The sequence below is a fragment of the Bufo gargarizans genome, chromosome 4, assembly GCF_014858855.1.
Source record: "Bufo gargarizans isolate SCDJY-AF-19 chromosome 4, ASM1485885v1, whole genome shotgun sequence".
Taxonomy (NCBI): Eukaryota; Metazoa; Chordata; class Amphibia; order Anura; family Bufonidae; genus Bufo; species Bufo gargarizans.
Genome location: NC_058083.1, coordinates 379,856,425 through 379,866,838, shown reverse-complemented (window position 1 = coordinate 379,866,838; position 10,414 = coordinate 379,856,425). Strand labels below are relative to the sequence as shown.

The 10,414-nt window shown below is 42.0% G+C and overlaps 1 long non-coding RNA gene across 1 annotated transcript; it reads right to left on the bottom strand.

The window, feature by feature from the left end:
* Window positions 1–1,468: 1,468 nt before the first annotated feature.
* On the bottom strand, window positions 1,469–9,901 carry LOC122936343. The gene is made up of 4 exons (XR_006388919.1): window positions 9,772–9,901; window positions 3,019–3,078; window positions 2,617–2,686; window positions 1,469–2,298 (listed from the first exon to the last, which is right to left on the bottom strand). It is a non-coding gene; the product is annotated as an uncharacterized LOC122936343 (long non-coding RNA).
* Between the last annotated feature and the right edge of the window lie 513 nt (window positions 9,902–10,414).

Below are 10,414 nucleotides of genomic sequence, written 5' to 3'. Positions count from 1 at the left end.
GGTACAGGGCTGGTTCTAGCTTTGTTAGACAGAGATTTGCATTTTTTTTACATTAATCATGGGATAACCCCTTTAAGTCTCCAGCTGTTGGCATTTTTGTAGCAGTGTTTTTTCACCCTCGAGATACAATTTTTCTATCAATGGCATTTATTTTTCAAATGGCAACATGGGCATAAATGTTCAATGTTTTTCTTTGTTTTGCAGCTTAAAAAATGCGTGTGCACCCTTGCCAATCAGACAACGAAGTCTTATCCTGAGGATAGGCCATCACTTGTAAATAGTTGGTCAACCCCTTTAAAAAACACTTACTGTAGGGTACTTTTTGCCGGATCCAATCAGTGTGACAACTGGCAGCATTTGTAGACGGATCCGGGTGCGCATCCATCTACAAATGCATTGAAAGAACGGATCTGTCTCTCCACTTGTCATGCGGATAGACGGATCCGTCTTGCAGTCTTTTTCACAGTGTTCCCGGTCTGAACATGCGCAGACCAAAAGGACACATCCGTCCTTAAATTGTTTTGCAATGCCGGATCCGGCACTAATGCAAGTCGATGGAAATTAATGCTGGCATTCCAGCGACTGATAAGGCATTTTGGACGGACATAATACCGCAGCATGCTGCGGTATTATGTCCGTCCAAAAAGCCCGACAGTGACTGAACGTAAGGAATACTGATGCAAACTGAACGTATTTCTATCCATTCAGAATGCATTGGGATATGATTAATTATTTTCCGGCATAGAGCCCTTTTTGACGGAACTCTATGCCAGAAAAGAATAACGCAAGTGTGAAAGTACCCCTAGAATGCTTGACAATAAAATACACAAAGTAATACTTACATATGGAGTGAGTAATATCCCAGTTCCGATGCTTCCTGGATTCACCGCCGGTCTTTGCTTCTTGGAACATCTCTATACAAACATGTGACAGCCGGTGATTGGCTGCAGTGGTCACATGTTCATATCAAGAGGGACCAGGATATGCACATGTGAATGGAGCCTTAGTAGTGGAAGTGGGCGGAAGGGAGCAGATAAGTGCGTTTCTTGTTTCATATATGCCATATTCCAGAGCCTAATTATAAAGGGGGTTAAAGCTGGAAATCCCCTTTAAGGTCTGGGGCAGTGGTCCTCTGTACAGCTTATTTTCTAGAGTCTAGAACCAGCTGGAACAATGCTACTAGCAGATCTCTTATTCATGTCAGTAGATCCTGCTGTACCGCTTGTATGAACTAAGTAACAGAGCCAGTCACTGATTCCGGATGGATCATTCCAACCAATAGTGTAGATATTGTTGGGATCGGTATATATGGGATGGGGGTTAGCAATGACAACATTCAGAGGCTTCAGAGGTTAAAAATATAACTTGGCTTTATTTGGTCCAGCAACAAAACAGTGACATCACATAGAGATCAGTTCACAGATAACAGTATTCAGAGCACAGACGTTCCATTGGGGCTTCTGTGCCTTCCTAGACTCAGACCTTGACTGGGCTTGTCAACAGTTTCATGCACCAGTAAGGAGTCCAGCAACATTGCCTGGGGTAATTGGAGGGAAGGGTGGGATGTACTGGAGGGGGAGGGAATGGCAGGTCCCACTGCCAACCTACCTGGGATTCCCAAAAAAAATCCAGGCCCGGAAAACAAAGGTTCTTAAATCCTCAGTAAAGAAAATTTACTGAGGAAACCCAACTTTCCTGGATTTTTCATCTCACCTACATTTAAAAAACTGTAGATGAGATGTACACCCCCTCCAGGTGTCTCCAATCTACCTATGTATTCTATGATAGATAGACAGACAGGGGGACAGATAGAGGGGAAGACAGACAAACAGAAAGACAGACAAACTGAGAGACAGACAGACAGACAGACAGATATGGCCACTGTAGATGTTGTTCCAGGGCTTACGGACTAATGGGCATGATGGTACTAAGTTAACTCCATTTAGTCCATGGACCGGCAGCTGCAGCAGGTGTTCTTCTTTTGGGTCCTTTTTTTAATCCATTTACGGAACCGGTTAAGGCGGGATGTTCTCATAGTGATCTTCTCCTCTGTTTTTGATGTTCTCTTTGTGATCTCCTCCTCTGTTTTAGATGTTACCTTCATGATTTTCTCCTCCTCTGTTTTGAATGTTACCTCCATGATCTTTTCCTCCTCTGTTTTAGATGTTCTCTTCATAATTTTCTCCTCCTCTTTTTTGGCAGCTTTAAGTTTTTTAATAATTGGCATTTCTTTCTTGATGTTATCCATTTGTGGTCTGATGTTGTTTTTCTTAATTTTCACTACAGGTTTTTGTACAACTAATAAATGAGAAGGAAACCATCAGCAGGTAGTAGATATAACAGAATCTATCCTTTTAATATTGTGAGCAATGGAGTAATATAGCGATGCAGCTAATCAGCAGACATGAGCTGTCTCATCTCTTAATTCTGGGGTAATAGAAGGACCCCAATGTGTGTGATGAGCAGATATGAGAGGTAACCCTAAGCTCTGCCTGTACCCCGCTTATATATGTTATTATATAGAAATTATTACCTGGCTTCTGACCCTGTAGGTCAGAAAATACAGTGTATAGAGAATAATGTGATATGTAGAGTAGAAAAAAATTGAAAACTCACCAGCAAAAGATGACAATCGCACCGGCAACCAATAGAAATATGCCTAGAGGCAGGACAACGCGGTACATGACTTGTAATAAAGACACAAGATGCTCGTTATCAATTCTTATCATAGAGAACATATTCTACAAGACATTGTCCAACATCTCTAGATCCTCCTGATGCCAGCAGTGCCCTTCATGAGGACATCATCAGGTAGGCACTGGCAGCTTGGAGGGGGTAATTGCTGGACTGTGGGCTGGTAACGTCTGGATAAGGGGCACATCATTATATGTTCCAGCATCACTTTATAGGACTGATCCACCAAAGGAGCAGCTTAGTGGCTGTTCTCCTCCACTACAGTCAGGGCTTGGTAGAGGATGATGAGAGCATAATTAGGAGAGGAAGGAATTGACTACTCACTGTTATTTGCACCGGCGCTGTCCGGACCGGGGGTTGTCCGCCCTGATCCTGGGAAAGTCACTGTCCATGAAAGAATTAAGGAAAATAAAGACATGAAAGCAATAATAGCGGCAGCTGAACCCCAAAATGGGAACACGAGGAGACAGAAGATAACAATAAATCAGTATTTAGTAAGTGCCCACTAGTGGTGGCTACAGAGAAAATGTCATCATTTAAGGCCATTGAATAAGATTAGAAACCTTGCAGCTTTCTTTCTGAAATATCCTCCCTCTTTTCCAGGGGTTGTGTATGGTATTGCAGTTCAGCGCCATCCAAATAAATGGGTCTCAGCTACAATGCCGCACACAGCCCACTGTCCTATAACCTGAGCTCCAAGCCACAGAGATACCAGCCAGGTTTGCCTCTAGGACCCGTAATCATGTAAGGATAAATACAATATTCAGCCCCCATTCAGTAAGATAAACCCTCAGTGATAATATCCATTACCTGCAGGTGTTTTTGTGGGCTTTCCGTGAACATAAAATGTAAAAAATAATAGCAATAGAAGAGCAATTCTTCTGAAATCCATCGTCTCCAACAACTAACCCTCAAAAGAATCCAGTGCACCCCAACACATAGAAGCCTCTACACAGCATTGTGATGTCACACAGCTTCAGTATTCTAAGGGGGCGGGGATTCTTTCTACTGCTGATGTCATCCGAGATCTAGTCTGAATGAAGAACTGTATATATAGCAGTAATGTTTAAAGGGGAATGCCACTTTTAGTAAACCTTTAATAAAGTCATAAGGATTTTGGGGTTATTTATCAATCTGGTGGAAAGTAGAACTGGCTTAGTTGTCCATAGCAATCAATCAGATTCCCACCTTTCATTTTAGACTGCTCCTTCGGAAAATGAGAGGAGGAATCTGATTGGTTTCTATGGACAACTGAGCCAGTTCTACTTTACACCAGTTTGATAAATGATCCCATTATGTATATTATAGCATCAGACTACACAATTATGATACAGAATTTATACATTCAGAACTCCTAGGTGGCAATGACGACTCTCCTTCCCTCTTTTTTTTAAAAGTCTATGGGGGTCATTTATTAAGATCGGCATTTTAGACACCGGTCTTATTAACCCTATAACTGGCGGTGAATCTGCTGAAGTTATGAATAGGCAACGGCATTTAACAAGAATGATAGTCCTTATAAATCTTCAGCCCCAATGATAGGACAGTGTAAAGGGGTCCTTAGTCTGGGCCTGTGCAAACCAATCTTCATGTCCAGGATAGCTACCAGAACCTTACAATACAACACTACATAGATTACCAGAGTAAGGCCTCATGCACGCGGCCGTTGTCCGGCCGTACCCGTATTGCACCATCTGGATCCCTCTGCGGAATCCGCACGGATGTTGCCCGTGCTTTGGGGACCGAAAATTGCGGCCCTACATGCACAGAACAGCCTTGTGCATGAGGCCAAAGAGGGAATAAGCAGAGTCAAAAACTTTTATTCTCTATATTTATAATTAGAAATATGTTATCCTGCCAAAATATTACTATGCAATGTATAGGACAATTTAAATAGTACTTAAATATACATGAAATAAAAATATACTCATTGCTAAAAAAAACATAGTGCACCAAAAAGGAGTTGTTGGAATGGGATGAAACTTTGTATGTGTGAATGTAATGATGATAAATGTAAGTGATCATAATATTAGAGGGAAAGGATAACTTTATCGTGGAAGAGGAGACTCTAGGACCCTGTTGGGCTTCCTCGATACAGGATGAGATACAGTTTGGTATGGAGGCATACAGATTCTGTATGGTATCCTGTGGCATATTTACCTACAGATGTTGCGGCTGGGCCAGTAAATCCTGCACATATGTAGGTTGCTGAAGCTGACATCCCAGCAGGTCCTATAAATTCTTAAAAAATCAGGTGACAGGGCAGGACAAGAAAGTGTTGTAATCTGAGGAGACCTGTCAAACCCTTGCTGTTTGCTGGCATTATCCTGCTGAAATATGGCAGTTGGAAGCCCTGCATGAGAGGAACACATGTGTCCGCAGGATGTCCTGCACATATCGCTCTGCTGTTAGTGTCCCTCGTATTACTGCAAGAGTCACCGTCGTCGTATGCGATGGCTCCCCAGATCATCACACTAGCAATTGGGACAGTGTGTTGCTCCACAGCAAAGGTAGAATTGAAGAGATCACCATGAGGCCTCCATACTCAAACTTAACTATCATGGGTTCTCAAACAGAACCGGGTTCATTGGTTAAGACAGATGATACAGTTCCAGTCCATAGCAGTACAGGTTTCTTATTAATGCAAACAAAGTGATGGTGGCTGTCTGTTAATGGCAGGACATGTAAAGGGCGTTTTGACACCAAATTTATTTCTGCTATGCACCTGGAAATGTTCCAGGTGTAGTTCTCAAGACCTGGGAGTACTAGTGTTGTAAATGGTTGTAGTGTAATGCAATGTAATGTAATGACATGTTATACACCTTGTACACCAGCAGATGGGGTATTATTGGCAGTGTTTGGCAACAGAAATGGGGCTTACCCTCCCACTGCTCCCTTATTGGTAGAACTTGGCTGGTCCAACTTCATGTCAATGGAGGGGCAGAGTTAGAGCAGTTTAAAAAGAAGAGAGTGATAAGTGATCTATATCATGCTCATCTAGGCCACGAGGACCACAGAGGAAGAGTGATCAAGCAATTAAACTATGCACACTCTGCTGCAAGGTGAGGGGAAACATGTTAAGACAGCACCACCACAGTGCAGGTGAAACACCCCACAGTGATGTTACCACTCTTGCACCCTGCTACTTTCTTTATTGTGCTAAAACAATGTTACGTATGTATTTTGTCCAGGTCCTCCACAATGTGCATTCCTAATATCTTTCTGCAACTGTTATGTTCATGCCTGGTTCACCAGCAGGTGGCAGCAAACACTGCAGACCTGTATTTAAGTAGAATGAAACTCTCCATTCCATTCTAGCGTGCAGGGGCACGTCTCTGCTGGACATGCCCATGCCAGTCAGAGAAACTTAAGATCTGCTGGCCATGGAGGCCAAAGCTTGAAGCCTCAGGAGCCAGGAAGAAAGTTCCTTGGCATAACCCAAGACTACAGAGAAGAAGTGCAGCATACAGAAGAAGCTGAGTTATACAGCCAGCCTGTCAGTACAGCAGTGTCAAAGAGAAGGATAGAGCAGAGTTGAGTTTGCCTGCCAGTTTAATTCTAAAGCCTGCTGGAAACACGACAAAGGCTTTAAACTGTTTGAAGAAACGTTTATTCAAGTAAAGCTGCCACTGAACTTCATCTCAAGGTCTGGACTCAAGTTATTCTTTTCAATCCCTCCATTATTCCCCTTATTTATTGCTTCGGAGCCAAAGCCTGGGACTTCAGCGGTATCCAGGTAGGAGCACAGTGACACGCATAAAAGAGACATTTAGGCCTCACTACACCACTCGGCATTCCTACACTTGGGACGCGGTGTATAGGAGGGGCCTGGGAGGAGGCGCACATTGCACATTACACAGGACAGGCATAGCTGAAAGCCTGCATCAAACACTGGACGCCTACAGCTACAGGTACCAGAGTACAGCTGTAGAGAATGGAATCAGGAGAGAGAGACATTTTCAGCTAGTTACCTTCTGATTGTCATCTTCTGCCATTATGATCTGGAAGGAGAAATTCCACTTTGTTATGAACTGTGGTTACATCTGCTGCTAATAATTTTTTTGCAGTTAGTAAAGAAAGATGTTCTCTGTCCTATAGTCTCTGCCTGGTTCCTTCACATCACTTATTCACTGCACTGAACCCCAGGTAGCAATGGCCTTAGGGAGTACACCGTTACACAACATAACAGTATCTCATCAGGGCCACTACAACTCCCATCCACTGTAATAGCGCCTCAGGGGTCTTCCTGCATTAACCCCTTAAGTACTCAGCCCTATTTCACCTTAAGGACCAGGCCATTTTTTCCAAATCTGACCGCTGATAACTTTAAAATGCTTTGACTTATCCAGGGCATTCGGAGATAGTTTTTTTTCGTCACATATTGTACTTTATGACACTGTTAAAATAAAGTAAAAAAAAAAAACATTTTTATTTATAAAAAAATACAAAATTTACCAAAATTTTGAAAAAATTTCAAATTTCTAAATTTCTCTACTTCTATAATACATAGTAATGCCTCCAAAAATAGTTATTACTTTACATTACCCATATGTGTACTTCATGTTTGGATCATTTTGGGAATGATATTTTATTTTTTGGGGATGTTACAAGGCTTAGAAGTTTAGAAGCAAATCTAAATTTTTAAAAACCCAATTTTTAGGGACCAGTTTAGGTCTGAAGCCACTTTGCGAGGCTTACATAATAGAAACCACCCCAAAATACCCCATTCTATAAACTACACCCCTCAAGGTATTCAAAACTGATTTTACAAACTTTGTTAATTCTTTAGGTGTTCCACAAGAATTAATGGAAAATAGAGATACAATTTCAAAATTTCACTTTTTTGGCAGATTTTCCATTTTAATAATTTCTTTCCGGTTACAAAGCAAGGGTTAACAGCCAAACCAAACTCAGTATTTATAGCCCTGATTCTGTAGTTTATAGAAACACCCCATATGTGGTCGTAAACCGCTGTACGGACACACGGCATGGCGCAGAAGGAAAGAAATGCCATATGGTTTTTGGAAGGCAGGTTTTGCTGGACTGTTTTTTTTTGACACCATGTCCCATTTGAAGCCCCCCTGATGGGGTCATAAAAGTGACCCCATCTAAGAAACTACACCCCTCAAGGTATTCAAAACAGATTTTACAAACGTTGTTAACCCTTTAGGTGTTCCACAAGAGTTATTGGCAAATAGAGATGAAATTTCAGAATTTCAATTTTTAGCAAATTTTCCATTTTAATCCATTTTTCCCAGTAACAAGCAAGGGTTAACAGCCAAACAAAACTCCATATTTATGGCCATGATTGTTTACAGAAACACCCATATGTGGTCGTAAACAGCTGTACGGGCACACGGCAGGGCTCAGAAGTAAAGGAATGCCATACGGTTTTTGGAAGGCAGATTTTGCTGGACAGTTTTTTTTTTTTACATCATTCCCATTTGAAGCCCCCCTGATGCACCACCAGAGTAGAAACTCCAAAACAGTGGCCCCATTTTAGAAACTACGGGATAGGGTGGCAGTATTGTTGGTACTAGTTTAGGGTACATATGATTTTTGGTTGCTCTATATTACACTTTTTGAGGCAAGATAACAAGAAATAGCTGTTTTGACACCGTTTTTATTTTTTGTTATTTACAACATTCATCTGACAGGTTTGATCATGTGATATTTTTATAGACCAGGCTGTCACGGATGTGGCAATACCTAATATGTATACTTTTTTATTTATTTATGTTTTACACAATAATTTCAGTTTTGAAGCAAAAAAAATCATGTTTTAGTGTTTTCATAGTCTGAGAGCCATATTTTTTTCAGTTTTTGGGTGATTACCTTGGATATTGTATGATTTTTGCGGGATTTTGGGGTGCGTGTGACTTTTTGATCGCTTACTATTACACTTTTTGTGATGTAAGGTGACAAAAAATGGTTTATTTAGCACAGTTTTTATTTTACTTTTTTTACGGTGTTCTGCTGAGTGGTTAGGTCATGTGATATTTTTATAGAGCCAGTCGATACGGACGCGGCGATACCTAATATGTATACTTCTTTTATTTTATTTATGTAAGTTTTACACAATAATATAATTTTTGAAACAAAAAAAAATCATGTTTTAGTGTTATGAGCCATAGATTTTTTTTATTTTTTGGGCGATTGTCACAGGTAGGGGCTGATTTTTTGCGGGATGAGGTGACGGTTAGATTGGTACTATTTTGGTGGGCAAAAGCCTTTTTGATCGCTTGCTGTTGTACTTTTTGTGATGTAAGGTGACAAAAAAATTGTTTATTTAGCACAGTTTTTATTATTTATTTTTTACGGTGTTCATCTGAGGGGTTAGGTCATGTGATATGTTTATAGAGCCAGTCGATATAGACGTGACGATTCCTAATATGTGACGTGACGATACGATACCTTTTTTTTATCCCCCTATTTTTTACTAATTTTGTTTTAACTTTATTTGGGGAAAATTACGTTTTTGTTTATTTTTACTTGAAACTTTACATTTTTTGGGGGGAAAACTTTATTTTTTCAACTTGCTTTTCACTTGATTTTTTGTCCCACTTTGGGACTTGAACTTTTGGGGGTATATTCCTTTACAATGCAATCCAATACTTCTGTATTGGAATGCATTGGCTGTATGAGTAATACTGTGTCACAGGATTTCCCCCGCGCATTTAACCTAGGTTCCTGCTCAATGATTTGAGCAGGCACCACCAGGTTCCGATCACCGCCTGCCGGGCAGTGGCGGATCCAGAGCCTGGTCTCGGGAGGGGCACTTTCAGATTATTTTCTGTCCGCCGCCACAAAACAATGGTGCTTATAGAACAGACTACACAGTGTAGGCTATATGTGTATAACAATCATATTTCACGGAGGGTGGCGTGATGACGTGAACACGTCACGTTTCGCTCTCCTCCCGCGGGCCTCCTCCCCCCTCCATGCTCCTGGCTCCTTCGATCCTGAGATCCTGAGCGCTGACTGAGCGCTGACTGCCTCTGCATGCTGGGACGTTATGGTGCTTTAACCACTCTTTTCAGCTGCCTTGGAAGGTCGGGGTTCCTGTGATCTGCTTACCGGTCTGGCTGCTGGCTGGCGGCTCCCTCCGCTTCCTCTCGGCTCATGGCTCCTGCTGCTGGTGTGCTCCTCTCTGCTCCAGGGTTCTGATCTGCCTGGACCTCCTGTCTTCCTCCTCGGTTGGTTCCTCTCTTCTCCTCTCTGGTGCGTGGCATGTGCCTGGACTCCGCTGCTCGGCTCAGCTGTTCACCGGCTTCCTGGTTTGTTTGGTGCTTGCTCCCTCTGCTGGTGATCGGTGGGATTTTTATTTTTATTTTTTCTCTTCTCTGAGGATTTTTTGCCTGCAGTCTCCTTTTCCTGAAGGCTACTGGACCATTTGCTGACTTGCCATCCGGATCTCTGCCATCCTGAAGATCAGCGAGGACCTTCGCCCCCCTTTGCTGGGCCACGTGAGAAAATAATTAATTGTGACGTTATTGCTATTCGGCTAAAGATTTTTCGGTTGCATAGAGGCGAATTTGGCTGCCCCCTTCCCTCTGCGGTGCTGGAGAGGGAGGGATAGAGGGGTGAATAGATGGGAAAGAGAGGAGAGCAAAGGTTATAAAAAGAGGAAAAAAAGAGGTGAAAAAAAGTGGAAGAGGGGGGAAAAAGGGAAGAGGGGAGAAAGAGAAAAAAGGAAAGTAAAAGAAAAAAAGGGAGGAAG